The 19096-nt window shown below is 34.5% G+C and overlaps 1 protein-coding gene and 1 non-coding gene across 2 annotated transcripts in view; one reads left to right on the top strand and one right to left on the bottom strand.

Moving 5' to 3' along the window:
• The window catches only part of LOC149084191 (uncharacterized), a 259211-nt gene that overhangs the window by 183228 nt on the left and 56887 nt on the right, over positions 1-19096 (top strand). The gene's annotated exons all lie outside the window — the stretch shown is intronic.
• TRNAT-GGU (transfer RNA threonine (anticodon GGU)) lies at positions 117-190 on the bottom strand. The gene has a single exon. It is a non-coding gene; the product is annotated as a tRNA-Thr (tRNA).

The following is a 19096-nucleotide window of genomic DNA, read 5'->3' as shown; positions in this document are numbered from 1 at the left end:
AGAGAACCACATCTGCCAAGAAAGATATAGATGACTATTTTCTCAGCCATAGATATCAAGGAAACAGCTATTTTCCGGATATTATGCTGAGGTGAGCTCGGAATGAAAAGTCATCATGTCTCCGCCGGGACTCGAACCCAGGCCCTCTTGCATACCGGGCAAGCATGCTACCATCTACACCACTGGAGACACATGAATCTGCCTTCCTAATTTCACGCACTGTGTCGTGAGGCGCTGAAGTAGAGGCATTAGTAGCCTCTCTTAACTTCAGGAAATGGCCCCCGGGTGGGACGGTTTAGAGAGATATAGATGGCTTTTTTTCTCAGCCAGAGATATCAAGGAAATCGGTATGCAAGAGGGCCTGGGTTCGAGTCACGGTGGAGACGTGATGACTTTTCTTTCCGAGCTCACCTCAGCATAATATCCGGAAAATAACTGTTTCCTTCACATCTGCTAAGTTAGAAAATTGCTACGTCCATGTGGGGGGGGGGGGTGTCTATCTTCAAGTTTCTTTTATCCGGGTCTTCTACCAAGTTAGCAATGCAAATTCCAATACACGTTTTTTCAGTTGAACGTCAGTGGATCATCTGCAGGCTGGAGTATGTCTATTGTGTGCGTGTGTGTTGCTTGTCAACCAATGAAATATTGCACAAGATACATACATACACATTGATGGGAAATTTCAGTAAACCACTGAAAGGAAACACATATCACTCAGATGTAGAAGTACCTTAAGATGCGAATGCGAAGCGATCTCCCACTCATACAAAAAAGAAATCTCTCTACAGAGAGAAATGAGGCCTGCAACATTGAAATTCACGCAATACAAAGAAATAGCATGATAAAAATCGTTTTTGATCTGATTTTGGATGGTTGGGTGATAGCAGGCATTCCACACCAAAAAAAACTTGACGTTCGTATATAGCACATGCACAACTCGTTCCGAACGAATTTGCTATTGGTTCATAGGAAATGCACGGCACCTTCCGAACATACTTGACAGCTGTACATGGGATATACATTATAGATTCCCACGTGCACCAGTTCGTTGATATTCCTCCGAGGAATGACTACGAGGTGCATGTATGGTTTGGAAGAAGACAAAGAAGCATGTTATGCCACAACATGAGGTTCAGCGCGTGTGTATTCTGTCTCGATTTAAGTCAGTGACGCGTTTTAAACACCATGAACGAATTAAATGCAATGTTAAGTCTTCCAAATGATTTTAGACCACGTCTTCAGCGGTTGGTTTAAAATACCACCACAAATGCTACCAAACATTTGGCAGCAAGAGATCGAGTACCGTTTTGATATCTGTAGAATCATTAATGGTGAAATTAATCAACATGAAAAAAAAATCTGAAGGGTGGCTCTTTTTAATGTAACTTTAATTTATAGGTACATGTGTATTTCTCTCAATATAAATCGTTACATGAACACCCTGCATTTCTTATCGCTATAATGATTCTAAAATAAATACTTTCTTGCAGAAACTAGATTTATCCAGTTTTTATACGACTGAAAAGTGATGAAGTCCTAAGTTGCCAAGGGGAAATCATTTAATTGGGTGCCGTCGGATTTCATTTTCGTAATGCTCAAGCCTCCCAGTTTTAATACTGAAGTCGTATCGATCTCGGGGTGAAAAATATACTTGTCGTAACGTAGGTGTTGAGAGTTATCGCCCACACATTAGCATTTTGAGAAAATTGACAGCCTTTTTAATACCGATAATTGGCTATTTAGCTCTAATAAACCATTTCCTAAGAAAGACTTGCTACAAAAGAAATTGGTTTAAATTTTTCTCATCGCTTCCATCATATAAAATAATTTTTACATATTGATAGTTTAGCCTAAATATAAGAATCTTAAAATGATTTGGAATTTTTTTCCCATTATATGGTTAATACTTATTGTGATAGAGTATTTTTAAATTGTTTAGATCTTAACAAATACAGGAAATGCAATTTTGGCATAACGTGGAAGTCCATTAACCTTAAGTTAATTACAGAATGTGCTGGAGGAAAAAAACCCTTCTTTAATGAGCTGAAAGGGATACGGGACGTTCATACCATGAAATTAAAATTTTTTGTTGTTTTTTTTTTTTACATTTATAATAGTATAATATTAGCATAATATGTTTAAACTAAGCCGCATTGAAATAAATTCGTTAGTCTTTTTTTTTTCTACTCGTAATTAAAAAATCATGATTGTGCAGTAAAAATAATATCCTCATTCTAGTTTTCTCCGTGTTTTTTTGTCACAGAACTGATATTCAAAATATCCTTTCTGCACACAAAGTTGCATTCAAACTTACTTCAAATTTGTCATATTTGCTTCTTATGGCATATTTTTGAAATGTCTTGGCATCCATTTATAAATTCATCAATATTCACTTCATAAATAGTGATTAAAGTGGTGTCATGACTCCTGAAGTCGATTTTCATTTAGAAAAAAATATTTATTTTAATTGCAAACCAAATGCAAGAAATATTCTGTCAATCCATTAATTTATCATTTCAGAATAAAAAAGGAAGAAGTGAAATGGGTAAAAAAGAAATAAAAAACACTACCCTATCAAGAACTCTGAAATTTTTCAGAAATGTTCACTCCACATACCTTAGTAAAATGAACTTCCGATTTTGCTATTAACTAATGGGAAGTATATGACATGATGACTCTCTCTTCTTGCTTTAATGCAAGATATACAGAAAACTGGATGTTGAGATGCTGCTTTTTTTTTGGAAAGAATCCCGGTAGAGGCAGAGAGAGGAACTTATCTTTCCAAAAAAAATTGACATCTCCATACAACATCTAGTTTTTTTTTTTATTTTGCTATGGGAAGTAGTTAAAAAATATTTCGAATTCTCAAATTTTATAAATTTATATATGTTTTTTTAACAGTTAAAAGTTCTTGAGGTCTCAAGTTCGAGATGTCCAAGTTCGAGCTTCATTTTGCTGGCACATATCGAATAAACATTTCTGTAAATTTCAGAACTTTTTGGTGCAGTTTTGATATTTTATTTTATTTATCTTACGGATGAGATGAGAAAAGTGCAATCTGAAAGACTCGGAGAATGAGTGATTTTCCTTTTCTACATTTACACTATAATTTATTGCTTCTTTCATTTGGAAAGAATAAATTGATGGATTGACACGAATATTTTTGTATTTGATTCGCAATTAAATGAGACATTGAAAAAAGGACTTTTGGGGTCTCGTAACACCCCTTTATTAATTCATAAATTCCCCATAAATTCACTTTTTGCCATCATCTTTTTTTTCACGTACTGTTTAAAATATTCAGAAAACGAATGCTTATAAATGTTTGTAATGCGCCCATTTTTTAAATGAAATGAAAATATCGCCATCTTCATTCCTTCAAAATAGGCAATGAAAGTGAGGATAACTATAGCGTATTTTAGTTTAGCAGTTATTTTCCAAAAAAAAAAAATCTATTCATCAAACATAAAATTCTATGTAGAGGAAAAGATGTCCTTCACCTGATAATGGAAGATACATATTCGGAAAACTAGCTACAGGTAGAAATGCTGAATTTATGTAAAGAAAAATCCATCTCTGTTTCAATGGGATCTCGAACCTGGACGCATTTCCTACCAATGAGCTAGGAAGACAGATAGAATATTGCTTCTTTGAATCGTATATACAGGGTGATTCAGAAAAGAGGGGAAAAATTTAAGAGGTGGTAGAGTACAAAAAAAAAACAATTTTCATCAAAGAATGCATGGTCTGAAATGAAATGCAAACATTCTAGTGCGTTTCGAAACGGCCGCTCCGCTAACGTTAAAACGGCATTCCTGTTTAAATTTATCGGGAGAAATAAAGCACCATGCATGCAAATGTAACCTGGGGAAGAAGAAGAAACCGTATGCAAATCTGCGTGACAGTGAATAAAAGGCGCGGACGCGAGCCCTGTGAAGTTATTCCAGCGTGCAACCGTTCTAACAGTTTTAACGTACCGTATAATGGCGTAATTTAATGATACTGTAAAAGCAGACATGCATTTCACAAGGTGTGAATACTTTTGTGATTAATGAAAATACAGTACTCGTATTTTACATTGCATGAAAATTTATAATTTTTAAAAATACCTACACAAAATTATTGAAAGAAATGTTTTCAGAATCAATGAAAAATTGTTCTCGAAATATTGGAAGATTTATTTTTAGGATTTTTTTTAATGTAAAAAAAAAATTAGAGAAATATGAGTTCTGATATATTTTCAGAATTATTTCTATGTATATTTAGTGAACAAAAAATTTCAGCCAGAATGTATGATGGTTCCTATTTGAGTGCCAAATAATTTCCTAAATGATAGAGCCAATTATTTAATTATTAAGAGTATTTTAGGATTGATGAAAATTCATAATTTATAAAAGAAATGATACCAAAATTAATAAAAATTCAGTTTTGGTGAAATATTAATCTCAAAATCAAGCAAATTCATATTTGATGAAATATTCATTTCAGAATAAATAAAATGTATGTTGTATAATTTTAGGTTATTTTAAAGCACAAAAAATTAGCTCACAAAACATTATTAAAATATTATTTGTTTTTAATTTGAACGTTCCTTGTCGTTAAATTTATCTGCTAAAAAACCACTATCAAAATTGAAAAAAAGGATTAATGCTAATTTCATTTTATTATTTGCATTACACTAATTTCATTTGCGTTATTCGTTGGTTCTTTTCTATTGCGAAAAAAGTTAAAATATACAGTATATGCTGCTTATAATATATTTTATTATAATTTTAAATTGTTTCTAAAAGTAAAACAAATTTGATCACTCCATACCTTAATGACTCGAAAGACAGTTTGAAAGTCAACCAAAATCCTTCAATTTCCTTTCAAAATTAATTTCGCAAAAATCAATCTCATAGCTGATCAATTTTAACTCGTTTCAATTAAACTCGAGATTGCTTTTAGTAATTTGATAAACCCGCTCCCCACGTAATAACTACGAAAACTTTTAAAAGCATTCAAGTTCTCTAATTAGAAGCTTCTCTTAAATTTTGGGAAGAGTGCTCAAACAGCAACTTTGTTATCCCCCTACGATTAATAATTCACCAAATTATTTTATTATTTTGTTTAAACTACGATGGAAAAACTCGTTGCATTAAATTCTTATAAGCAAAAGAATAGTCAGAGAGAGAGACGGACAACCGACTACAGTTTTTGCTCATCCTCCGGTGGATAGAAAATCCTAAATTCCTAAAACAACCTTCATCGATGTTGAAAGTCTTTCTTTGCACCAAAAGTTTGATAAATTGCTGTTTTGCGGCGAAATAATTAAAATTCTAAAGCTGTAGATAGATTTATAGGTGCGATTTGTCATAAAAGGGAGTTACTACTCTCGGAACTCCGCCATTTTCTAGCTACTTACTGCTAAAAATTCCTTTAATAAGTGTTCAAGAATCTGTGAATTACAGAGAATGAGAAAAATTCTTAATAATGTGCTTTTTTCTTTGTATAAGTTCTATTGCTAGTGCACAATCCCCATTAACTAATATTTTTTGTTTCTCCATTTTTCTCCTGTTTGATCAATACGAAATTTCGCTAAAATCACTGCGTGAGCAACATCATTATACTCACAAATGTTTCTTCTCCTCCTCCTTTGTTCCTATTCTTCTCTCCATAGAATAATATGTAAATATCTGCATTGCACGGAGAATGTAGTAAATAGAAGGGAAGAAAAAAAATGCATCAACTACTTGAAATAATGCTGATTGCCCCTGCTGGGGAAATTCGAAAAAAAAAACCATATATATAGAGCAAGAAACTGAATAGTTATCTGAAGATGTACGTAAAGAAAAACAAAATAATCTAAAAGAGGCTTCATGTTTTATTAATAGCCGTAAGTACGGTTATTAGCGAAAACGTTATGGATTTCGCTTCCGTTTTTCGAGCGTTTATTTTTTTTTCCCCCCGTTTTTGTTACTAGTATTTTACTACCATAGCGTTAAGGGGGAAGGCTTGATATTAAGTGGTTAAAACGAGAGAAGAAATATTTTATACCCCCGTTGTAGGTTTCTTATTTTCACAGTATGTATGGGTACTAAAATATTTACTATAATACTGGTATAAATCACGTTCAAGAGCTGTTAGAAATATTCTCGGGATTAATAATATATATAAACTGCAATATATACTGTAGCTGTAGTATATAATCATGCTTTCCCCTTCTGTAAGAAATAAATTATCCAAGTGTACTGTAACTATGACTGCTAAGATGTGTACAGAAAATAAACTTAATTTCCTTGCTCTTGAAAGTAAAATAGTAATGTAATCCATGGCTATATTATAAACTGAAACGAGACGAGATATGATGAATCATATAATTGGCATAATGTATTTTTCCGCATAAGCCGGCATGCCAGGAAACATCAATCAAGACCACCATGTCGAGAGTACAAGCATTTTCCGGCATGCCGGAAAACTCGAGTCACTGATTCCGTAAAAAATTCTTAAGCAGGTCTGGAATCTAAAACTTGATTGAATTGGCTCATTTGAATCTTTTCATTATTGTCTAAATTTTTGTCTTTCTCTGTTTTAAGAACTCCTTTGGAAATAGTCGACGTCGCTTATTATAATTGTAGATAATGTAATCATTTGGGTATTGTTATCACTTTTGCAAAGAACGGGACGCACCAATATCATACCGTGGGGGAAAAATCGTTTATTGTTATGCAGGAAAGAAATAAATAATATTTGTATCATGGCGTATCGTTGATTTCCACACCAGTATAAAAACAACAGTCAATTTTACTGGAAAGGTTTACAACAGGTAGGTTTGTTTATATTCGACGGGTTGCAGGACAGGATCATAATGCCGAGCTTCTCTATTTTTCAAGTAATGTGGGCATTTCTCTTCCATATAGAATATTCCGTCCTCAAACAAGAATTAAATGAACAATCGTAGAAAAAACTGCTTTATCATGGTCAAATTCGTGTTCAGCACACCAAATTACATGAGAAATGACTGTTTTTGTTGCGGACGCAGAAATTTTCTCAAAATTTGTTGTTTAGTGCAGGGTTTCTCAACCTAGGGTCTGCAACGATGACATAGGTGGTCCGCACGCAGACTTGATAACTGAATTCTAACTGAACGAGGATTTAACAAACCCTTGTAATTGCTATGAGAGAGTAATAATGGGGTTTAATAATGAGAGTAATAATATGGTTTCAAATGAAAATAACGCCTTTATATTTAGGTTCACCGAGGGAGAAACGATCCTAAATACGAGATATCACTGTAATAAGGTAATTATTATTGCTTAAATTGCTAGAGGGTGGGAAAATAAAAGATTGCTACGTATCGCAATAAAAAAATTTATTTCACGAAAATTATATTCAAATGATCATATGCCCATATTTCATTTGGAAAAATACGCTCAACTGGGATCTTAAATAGGGAAAAAAAATACGGGGCATCGCCAATTGTGAGGAAATGCGTTGCCAGAAGCAGGAACAATTGCCATTTGTTATTATAATTTGTAATGAAAAATTTCGGGGAAAAATATTTAACCTGACAAATATGTTAAATTTTTTGCCATAATTATCACACTATAATTTATATATTAGGAAAACGCTTATAGAAATCACGACTTTAGTATGAGAACTATAATTAGTATTGCAATTCAAAATAAACTTGAAAAACGGCACAAATGTCTAAAAAAATCGAATCAACAAAAATCACAGGAACTTCCCGTAATGAAAGACACAAGTGGTCCGTCAATTTATTTCAGACATTTTACAGGTTTTTGCACTCAGAAAATACGAGAAATTCTGGTTTTGCGTAATTTTAAGGATATTGAGAATATTTATTTGATTACGGATCGACTGAGGATATATGTGAGCGACTCTGTGACCCGTAACATGTAAGTTTTAAGCAAATAAATCATGCCGAGTTTCCAAGAAAGGATACATATATCCTATCAGATAGAGAGGTGAATTTTGCATATTTGTTCTCTTTTTCTGACCGCAAATATTGAAAATCGAAGTTTTTCTACGGCATCGGCAATATACAGACCTGATAGTAGTTCTTTTGGGGGCTATATTAACACAATGGATGGCTTGAAGATTGGATTGGACGGGGAGGTATGAGAGACAGAGAAAGCATCACTAGCATATAAATGATGCCATGCATCAGCCGTTCGCCGCCTTTTTCCTGTGGAGTTTTCCCAGCAAAAGGGATGGTGCTTTCCTTCCCCTCCTATTTCCTTATATCCATTATTCTTTTTCTTATCTCGTGACGTACAGGGGGTACCAGGGAAGGTCTCTCGAGGGTACAGTTGGGGGGGGGGGAGGGAGGTAGAATAAGGAAACGAGCCCAGCCGATCACATCGGACAGAGGAGCCCGGTGCCTAGCCCCTCCTATATTTTTTTGGCAAAGAAACTTATGACCGGTGGCTTGCTCTCCGTTTGACAGAGAAATTCATCTTGAGCCTCCCGAAATCAGGAAGCCAAAGCCTCAAGGACGGTTCGCAAAGGAACAAAAAAAAGTATACAGAAAAGAGAGAAGCGAGGATTCACTGGAAAACAATAAATAAACAAAACGAAAGAAAAATTTCGCAGTAAAAATCGATAGTTTGAAAACAGTGAGATGATACCCTTTTTTTTTGTGTTGTCGTAGTTCAAGCCTATGAAACGTGAAGTAAGTCATCATCCGCACGTATAAAGGAACATGAACTATAAGGAAAGTGTATAAATTTTAATTTATAAACGTTCACAGATCTTTCATTCCTTGACGTAATTCCTTGACGTTCGCGTAGTCAATAACGATGCTTAATTAATATGCAGATCATATGCATTATCTCCGTTCCTGCAAAACATTGTTCGACTGTCTTCTTGTTTTCGTAAAAATGCTCAGTTTGTCACTGTTTTATGATCTAATTTGCGTTTATTTTTTGAGTCATAGATTCGATTATCGTGATGCAGATTGTGTATTCCCGTAACATGGGCGTACGCAGAATTTTCTCGGGGGGGGGGGGTTCAATTTCTTTTCTTCTCAAGGGGTTTTTAAGTTTCTTCCTGCAAAATAAGACTATAATGTTGGCTTGGAGGGACCCCCCCCCCCTCCCTTGCGTACGCTAATGTGCACGTATATGGGTAGAAGTTCATCATAACTGGAACGATTCCGGGCGTAGACAGCGGAATCTGGGGACTCGGCTTTTTTCCGATAAACTTTGTAAGATGGCTTATCCCCCAATATTGCATGTATGAATGTATGCATGGATATTAAAACATTTAATTATAATGCTGGTAAAAATCATGTGCAAGAGCTTTTAATAATAGTCCCTGTTATTTTAATATATATATATATATATCCCTGTTATAATATTTCATTAAAACCAAGGCTGGACTAACATCCAAATATTCACATGCAAGAATCAGTATTGTATGTGACATTAGCTTGAAAAATTGCATAAACATTTAAGAAACTTTCACATGGTTCAGGCTTGTTGTACAATAGATTTTTTCTGACCGGAATACGTGGGCTCTATTTTGTTATTCAGAAGATGAACTAGTTTTGAGCAATCATTAGCGATCTTGTGTTGTAGTGTTATCCCGTATGCAGCAAAAAAAAAAAACAAAAAAAAAAAAAATAATAAGAAGGCTAAATTGAAGCTCAGATTGTCGAATAGTAAATAATTGAAATTATCATATTATGGAGTGAGAATCTTTAATCCACATTAATCCCTTTTACGGTCACGAACGTAATATTGCTTCCAAATATCAGTTAAATAAATTGAAACAAGTTTCCTGTGTTTTCACCTCCTCTCTTCACCATAGCAAAGCTTTATAATGACCCTATTAACCTAAGTTGCTTTTTTTCCCTGCTTTCTTGCTATAATGCTGTATGCGTATCCTATATGCATGTAAGAGTGAAAGACAACACTTAAGGTGAGGGTTTTTTTCCCTCTCCCCCTCATTTTTCTAACGTGTGGTTTGGTTAGGGCGAGGTTACCAGATTTATCACCGATTCTTCAAATATAAATAATCCAAATTTGTTGGGAAAATGTTGCACGTGAAGTGACTAAATATTTGTAATGCTGCTTTAGCTCACCATGCAGTTCGGCAAATTAACCTGGAACAACAAAAAAAAGTACTTCTTGTAACGAACAAATAATCGGAATTATAAGTTTAACGGTATTACGTTAAGCTTCGAACAAAGCGTAAACTGATCATTAATCACCAATTCCGAACTGAAGCAAATGAATGTTATAAAACCAATGAGCATATTTATGTTCTCGAATAGTTTCTTATACCTCTCCCGGTAAAAACCGGAACATAAGGGTTATAACAAAAAAAAAAAAAAAAAAAAAGTGATCATACACATAGTAGAGAAACGAAATTCTACCAGGCCAATGCACAAACATTGCTTGTCATATCATCCATCGTGGCTAAATGGCTATTGCCAAATAAAGCTGTTCCCGTTTCCCGCGCCGTTACGTTCTGTTGTGCCCCGTGGACCGGAAAAGGAAGGCTAAGGTCCCTTCTCCTATACTCCTTTATTTTTTTCCCCTGTAATACGGGATTTTTAGGAGAGGACGAGAGGCTGAGAAATAAAATAAGAAAAAAAAAACTATATAAAAGGACGTCTTTCCTGTTTACGTGAGACCAAACATCTAACGCTCGACGGACATTAGACCAAGGATTGACTTGACCCGCAGACTGAATGAGTCACGTCCTCTCCTCTCATTTTTATTTTACTTTATTTTTTATTGTGTATAGTATTATTATTATTTCCTTTTACCCTCTAGTGTGCAGTTTTTGTCCGGATTCTGTTCCCGGGAATGTTGTTAACGTCCCGTTTTTTTTCCGTCCGTGTTCTGGTATCTTTGTCCCCAAAAAGAGCCACGATTAGAGGCGAAATCTTACGAGCCGTTAGGGACATTAATCACTTACAGGTCGAATTTTTCCTTTTCTTTTGCCTTAGGTAACGGTGCAATTAGCTGCTGTATTTTGTTGTTGTTTTTTTGACTTATTTGTTTTATCCGAGTTTTTCTTCCATTGACAGCAAGATTTGTTCCAGGGATTCGGATAGTACGATACTTTCCCGTATTGCTGCTACCGCAAGAAAAAATATCGCTGTAATCTTTTCACTTGAACGAACCTAAATTTACTTTTTGATTGTGTCTCAATGGGATTCCGGAAGATATCCCCAATTTTATTTACCGGGATGTGCACATAGGTGCCCAAAAGTGTATACATACTTTAACGTGAAAAACATTATTTATCAACATTAATTGAATTTAAACTCGGCTATTACGTCACTGCGACTACAACGGCAATAAACAGTGGTTCTTGTGGGAAGAGAGAGAGAGAGAGAAATTAAGTTAAGAATTTTTCGCTTCCAATGTCAACGAAATAAAGCAGTTACTACAAATATCATGATTTTCTGTGTTTTTGTTTTTTTTTGGTTTCTTCAAGGCAGCTTCAAATTGTAAGCTCTCAACACCTCAATAGAGTATTATATCAATTCAATTAGTTTTTTCATAAAATTTCCAATTACGTTTTGCAACGACTTCTCAATTAATTTCTCTAATAAACTTTTTTGTTTATCTAATGACTTTTCGATTTTCGTAATGACATCTCAATGAATTTGTTTGATAAAACCTCATTAATTCTAATGGCTTCTCGATTAATTTCTCTGTTATGTATTCTGTTAATTAGCCACCAATTAGCTGCTAAATAAGATTCTCAACATCTTTTAATTTCTCTACAACAACTTTGAACAATGCATAAAAATTGAAAAACACGAACGGTTGAATATTACAAAATTTTGTATTTTTGCAACTTTAAACCGTTTGTTTAACTTCTTGAAAATAACTCAAAAATAATTCTCAAATAACTTGTGTAATAAAAACTTTGCATTTCATCTCTCTAGTAGCTTTTGATTGAATCTTTCTAATAAAGTCTCTCATAATTTCTTCAAATAATTTCCCTAATAAATTAATCTAATCTCAATTTCTCAATAAATTTTCATTTCTTGTGATAACTTGTAATTAAAGAAAAATCTTTCTCTAATAACTTCCCAATCTTTGCGTTAATTTTCCAAGATTTTAATAATTCCTCTAATTACTTCTCAACTGAATTTCTCTAATACCTTCTTTATTAGTTGCTCTGATAATTTCTGAATTTTCTGATAACTTTAACAAATAATAAATGATTTAGTAACGGTATCGAAATTTATTTCTCTAACCACTTCTCAATTAACTTCTCTAATAACTGGTCATATAATTTCACTAATAACTCTTTAGTTAGTTTCACTAATGACTTTTCAATTCGTGTTACAACTTTTCAATTCTTGTCACAACTTTTCAATTTCTTCAACAACTTCTCAAATAATTTCCCTAATAAAGTTTGAATTGATTTCTCTTCCACTGTTCAATTTCTATAACAACTACTCAGTTTACTAGTCTGTTATCTTGAATATAACTCTTTATAGTTTGCGTATTTTGTTTTGCTTATATAGAAATATACTGAAAATCAAAATCATAGGAAGTTAAAGTGCTGAGAGTGTCGATACATTTTTAAATTTACTCCCAAGAAGAAGAAGAAATTGCGATCCAATAAATTTCCAGTAACACATTTCACACTCCTCGAGCACATTTTTACCCCAACTTATATGTATTATACTTATCATCAACATCATCTTGTCCATCCCTCTTTTATGACTGCAGTGTGGTGTGGTTCCGTGACATATGTGTAATTTTATCACCGTCCGTTGCCATAACATTAACCATCAAGGATGTTCTGAAAGTTCTTGTGGTGCAAGCCATTTCAGAGAAAGCTCGAGATTTCTCATAACGTTGAGAAAAAAATTGGGAAATTTCACGTTTTATATCATCGATGTTAACGGTGATGTTTGAAAACCGCTATAAACGGGTAGAGACACGTAAAGGAAGCGACTTTATTTCTTCCCATATTAGTTTTATTTCCAAAATGGTGTATAAAAATTATCATGTGAACTAAATTATAATTAATTTTTTTCCCTAATTACGGGAACATTTTTCTTTTACTTGCAAAATAATAATTACTAATGTTATTATTAACACTTCCCTTAAGACCAATGCGACATGGCATGAACAAGTATATACAACTGAGTATAATTCAACAAGTTATTATGGATAATAACTGGTTATTACTCATACTTACCAATCTGGTTATTTTCATAAAATCATCACTTTTACCTGCGAATATGCAAGTCTCGTTGGTAAATCTGATAAATACCGAAAACATTGTCACTTTTACCGGTAATTATGTATACTAACTAAGTGTCTGTGGTTGGTAAATTTGATAGATACTTGACATTTATCGTCTTTATATGTGATTGCGCATATTAGCACAGTGTAATGATGAGAATGAAAAATGTTACAAATGCGTCTGGTATGTGTGATGAACGTAGTCAGACCCCGATATAACTATAACAAATTTTACGATCATTGCCTGATATTGCAATACATGTATACATGTATTCATACATTGAAATTAAAAATTTATTCAACTGAATTGCATGCTTATAGTATACCATGTACTAGCTTACGAATAAAGCTATAATGCTTACCAGTGACACGAAGTTTGTGTATTATACATAATCGCAAGTATTGTGCACCCACGCTGAGTTGGCCTCTGGCTACGCCATGAAACGTCACGATGGGCGATTACATTCATCTTCTTTCGGTAAAAATGTCACAGGCAAAAGGAGAGGTTAGTGTTCTCCGTTGGCGTCTCTTGCGCTATGTTTTCCCTTTTTTCCCTCCCTGGAAAATGAAACAACCCTCTTCACGCATCAAGGTCAGAGACCAACTCAGTATGGGTATACAATAAATGTGATAAAGTGAGGGAGTTTTATCTAGTTAGGGAGAACACTTACCAAAATGTTCTGTGATTATGCATAATAATTGGTTATTATGGATACTAAGATAATTATCGCATTTACAGTAACATATGCAGTATATACACAGTGTTTGGAAAATAGCAATAGCTCTTTATATACGTCGCGGGCCATTTGAGTGATCTCTAAACGTGCCTCCACTAACTTGAATGAAGTGGAACTTTACTTCGGCTAATTGAGTGGTCGGCAACTGTGTCTCGCGTTACTCAAATGATTTGTAAATATGCCGCTTAAGTGCTGTGGAATTACGATGATTAAGTGATCTGAAAGTACGCCGCATATATAAAATAAGTGATGTAGAACTGCACCGAGGGCTGCTTTGATGCTCTGAAACTGTGCCGAGGGTCACTTAAGTGATCTTCAAATGTGCCATTGGTAATTTGAGTGATGCGAAAACTGCACCATGGGTAGCTTGTGTGCTCAGTAACTCTGTCGCTTGTTATGAAAGTGATCTATAAATGTGCTGCTGGTCCCTCAAGTTATCTGGGACAATGACGCTGGCAACTTCAGTCATCTACAAAATGTGCTTCTTAGTTCATTATACAAAGTTCGTTTTGAGGTCATGTGTCACATCTGATGAATTCGAAAGGCACATCTGGCCCTTGACCCATGAGCTATGCATTCTGTTTGCATACTGGTATGACAATATCAACTTGAATAAACCCCACATGAATAACAAATATAATGTTCTAGTTTCGTAGTCCTTGGATTTTGGTAATAGACCTCATCTTTCAAACGACCCAAAACATTGTAACCATATTTGGTAACGTAACCATAGTGGTAACTACGTAACCATTTTGGTAGCATAGGAAATCTTAAAATTCAGCAAAAATAGGAGAATTATTTTTCTCTACTATTGAAATGCAACACAAACAGTACAATCCTATCTCTAGACGTGTTTTACTTATTTATTATTTGTATAGAAAATTTTCGGCTCCTCTATACATAAAAATATAGAAATTTGTCGATTTTATATTATCAACATTGTCATCGCGAATCTCAACTAATGCAGATATGAATTAATAAGGAATTATTTTCTGAATTTCAGTTTCAATAAAGAAATCTGCATTTTTTTAAAAAAAGCGTTCGTTACTTTACAGGGTGATTCCATAATTCCCATAGGAATTTCCATAATTTGAGGAATTTTCACACGGACACACTGTTCTCAAAAACCCAATTATAGAAACTTACTGCCCTGTTTTTCCCGAGGCCAACAAAATAATACTCTTTCTATGTACGATACTCATTGAGATATTAGAATTCAAGAATTGGAGGAAATTTGGGAGAGAGCAGCAGAAACTTACGGACAACACTTCTTTCCCTTATTTACGCTGTTCTTTCTCAGCTTTCTTCTGTTTTTAAATTCAAATATCTCTGTGAATATTGCACTTAGAAAGGATTTATTTTGTGGTTGTTGGCCTCAGGAGCAAAGCAACAGGGTAATAACTTTCTAGCTGGGTTTTTGATGGAAGTGTCCATATATATATATTTTTGTATTTTAATGACTCCTTTCAGCATTAATGGCTTATCTAGGAACATTAATAACGTATTTTGCACGTTATGTAGATATTTTTTCTAATTGGAAGTATGCTTTTAGGATCAACGGTTCGCCAGTAAAATGCAGCAAGGGAAATTATGGAAATAGGACGTTTTTAGAGATGTTTACATTCACAGTGGCACAGGACATGGTATTTTAGTACAAAAAAACAATTGTGCCTTCCACAGCTGAAGACTTACTTAACGAATGTATTATCATAGAAGTATAAAATGCTTAACTGTACAGTAGCGTATTATGTCCTAGACATTGAAAAAATTCGCAGTTTACCAAACGCTTCGGTATGAGCTGAATTCTACAAAGTTTTTTCGCCGTGACAGAATTGTTCCCAGAAGCTTCTTTCTGATAGACATTCTCTAAACAACCTACGGTTCATGTACCGAGTCACTGAAGAACGCTTGAGCAGTTTTCTGGTAGATAAGGATTTTCAATGTTTTCAAACTCATACAAATGAGAAGTGCAGAATACTTGTCAGTAAACAAAAGAATTTACATCAACGGTTATCTGGTGATCCGAGCTCCAAAAGCTCACTGTATCTGCTCGCGTGATCTGACACCAACGTAAAAAGATTATTAAAAACGATCGATATACACGACTTACTATAATTCCTCCACATGTCTCTTAAAGAAAAAGCCAAAAGACACGCTTCTCGAAACAAAAACGAATCACTCACTTATAGTGACGGTTATAGGGATCCCCATAGGGACGATGCATCCATCAAACTGAAGTCCACACACAGAAGATAAGGTGAATTTTCGTCCTTGCAAGACATCACAAAATAAATTTTGAATTTCGCGTAGCTTCTTCAGCCTTATTCGCTTATTATACGGAATGTCTTGATTCTCAAACCCACGTGTGATATTCTCATACATTAGACCTTGCCAAGTTTTCAAGAAATTGAATGTACGCGCTCAGGGATATTTCAAAAAATAACTTTAATGATAACTAATGAGGAAAAATAAGAAGGTTCTTTGATATGTTTCTCGTTTATTTTTATTTTATTTTTTAATTTTCTCTTAAAAGAGTAAGTGTTGCAGTATTCACTTACGCATAATCATTTGTTTCTTTCTCCTCATAAAAGAAAAGTTCTACTTATATACTCTTTTAATGCTTTACCGAGTCACTGAACACGGGACTTTTGTTTCCAAACTAATGTTTTTAGCTGTGGAAAAGCAATGACCCGGCAAAATAACAAAACACGAGACGGAGAAAAAATAATGGAAAAATGCCCCCCCCCCCCATCCTTTGCTAGAAAAAAACATGTACGTGTGTGTATATATATATTCCTTAGTTACCATTAAACACATGAACTATTCATGTCCAAGGAAAGAGTTTCAAGAATATGCACCAGGAAAAAAAATACATCTTTCTTCTTTGCTTAGAAACAAAAGCAAAATTCTTGAAACTCGAGTAAAAATGCAGTGACTAAATTAAAACAAGAGTCCATGAAGGGCTACGAAAAGAAATGCATTTACCAAATTTTTCCTTTTGAATTTTATTACTCTTCACAAACAAAAAATGAAAGATGGAGCCATTGGAGGTATGGAAATGGAATATGTTAACACCTGATTAACCTTCGAGTCTATACTTGAATGAACAAAGCTTGGAATGAAGGAAACAGATATTTTCTGGATATTAAGTTGGGGACACCTCAGCATGATATCCAGAAAGTATATCTTTCCTTGTTATCTTGAGCTGAGAAAAAACTTGTCTATCCCTCAAAGCTTGGAATGTTAATTAATATGACCCAATACCAATATTCTATTTCAATTACCTTAAAATTAGAACGAAAAATATACGAATAATTATAAATACTAATCCAAACAGAGTGAAAAATGATTCAATTATTTATGGGATTTTTATATTCAGTCTCAAAGTGATATCAGGCCAGATATCTTTTGCCAAAAGACAAAATGCCGAACGAAGTGGCTGAAAAAGATGCCCATAAAATTATGAATGTCAAACATAATGAAAATGCAGCAGCCTAACATGAAAGCATATATCACGAAAGAAATAACTAATAATTTATACTGTATAATGCCCATAAGAAAAGATTGTGGCTGTCTTATGTGAGTATGGATAACATCTCGATTTATTCCATGTTTATTTTTATTTCTTTTTGAACGTGTCAATTGTGTTAGAATTAAAGATGTTATGGGCCTCTTTTTCTCAGCCACCTCGTTGGGCATTTTGCCTGTTGTGGCGCTGTATTTGTATATCATATCACTCTTGGCTTAGTTTGTCCTGGACTGGAATATGCCGTAAGGTTTTAGAGACCATACCTACAGAGGGTAATAGAGTTGGTTGAGGAGGGGGTGCAGTTAGGAGCTATGTGCGCCCTTATTGGCACACAAGGCTTGATCTATGAAAAAGACTTGATTTCAAGAATATGTTTACACTGGTGGAACTTAGGTGTCGGGGGGATATGATAGAAGTTATCAAAATTTTCAACTGGTTAGATGGGATGGACCACGAGTCCACACAATGCACCGTCAATGAACTGCTTCGACAAGGGGATACCAGTATCGTTTAGTAAGGAAAAAGTGGTTGTCCAGATTGTGGTGTCGCAAGGAGTTTCTCTCTAATAGTCTTGAGAATAAAAGAAATAGCTTACCTACGGGGATCGTTAATTCTTACACAATTGACACGTTCGAAAGAAATACGATAAACATAGCGGGATAAATCGAGAGGCTATCCATACTCAGATAAGACAGCCACAATCTTTTCTTATGGGCATGATTTAGTATAAATTATTAGTTATTTCTTCCGTGATATATGCTTTCATATTAGGTTGCTGCATTTTCGTTATGTTTGACATTCATAATTTAATGGGCATCTTTTTCAGCCTTTTGTGGCCTTTGTGTTTGTATTTGTATAAGGCATAGTGGATTTGAATAGAAAATTAATGAATTGCTATTCCTTTTCATTCAAAATCGTCTGTACATAGTCAACGTCATTAGCAGCTGAGATACTTTGTTAGTTGACGATAAAGAAAAAGAAGATCCAGTGTTGAAAATATATTGTACAATATTTGACATAATCATCGGTGACACTTGGACAAACAAATATTATTTAGTTAGAGCTGCACTTAATACACTTGGGACCAAGTGCGTCTCAACAATTTCTGAGTACCAAAAATGTTTAGTACCTCCTTTGACCCGATTTTGTATATTTTATGGTGGAGGGGAATTCGCATGCATTATTTCAGCATATACAGGGATGCCGAGGACAAAAATGTTCATACGCGAGTTATTACGTAATATATTTTCCAAATGTCTAACTGCACGACATAATGAACGCGATGTACATTACATAAGCATGATATTATGCTTTCGGAGGCTGAGACCTTAATAAGAAGCAGTGCATTGATTCCCACGACTTCACGTTATTGTTACAGTCATATTTCCGTTACCAATTTATTCCGTCAGCAGTGATTCTAGGTTATCGATGGTCAACCATCATCATGCCATAAAGATGGAACGTTCTGGAACATGGAGCTTCGCGTTCCCTCATAACAATATTCACCCTCATAAGTTTCAGTACACACACCCAATCGAATTTCTCACTAAATACTCCTCGGAGGTACTTCAACAAACTACCCGGCAGTCCGAACTTGCCCT

Source organism: Pholcus phalangioides, unplaced genomic scaffold (genome assembly GCF_987345545.1).
Source record: "Pholcus phalangioides strain wild (caught in Gottingen) unplaced genomic scaffold, Ppha-v1.0 ptg000008l_1, whole genome shotgun sequence".
Lineage (NCBI taxonomy): Eukaryota > Metazoa > Arthropoda > Arachnida > Araneae > Pholcidae > Pholcus > Pholcus phalangioides.
The sequence above is the reverse complement of the archived record's forward strand: the minus strand, read 5'-3'. Positions and strand labels throughout refer to the sequence as shown.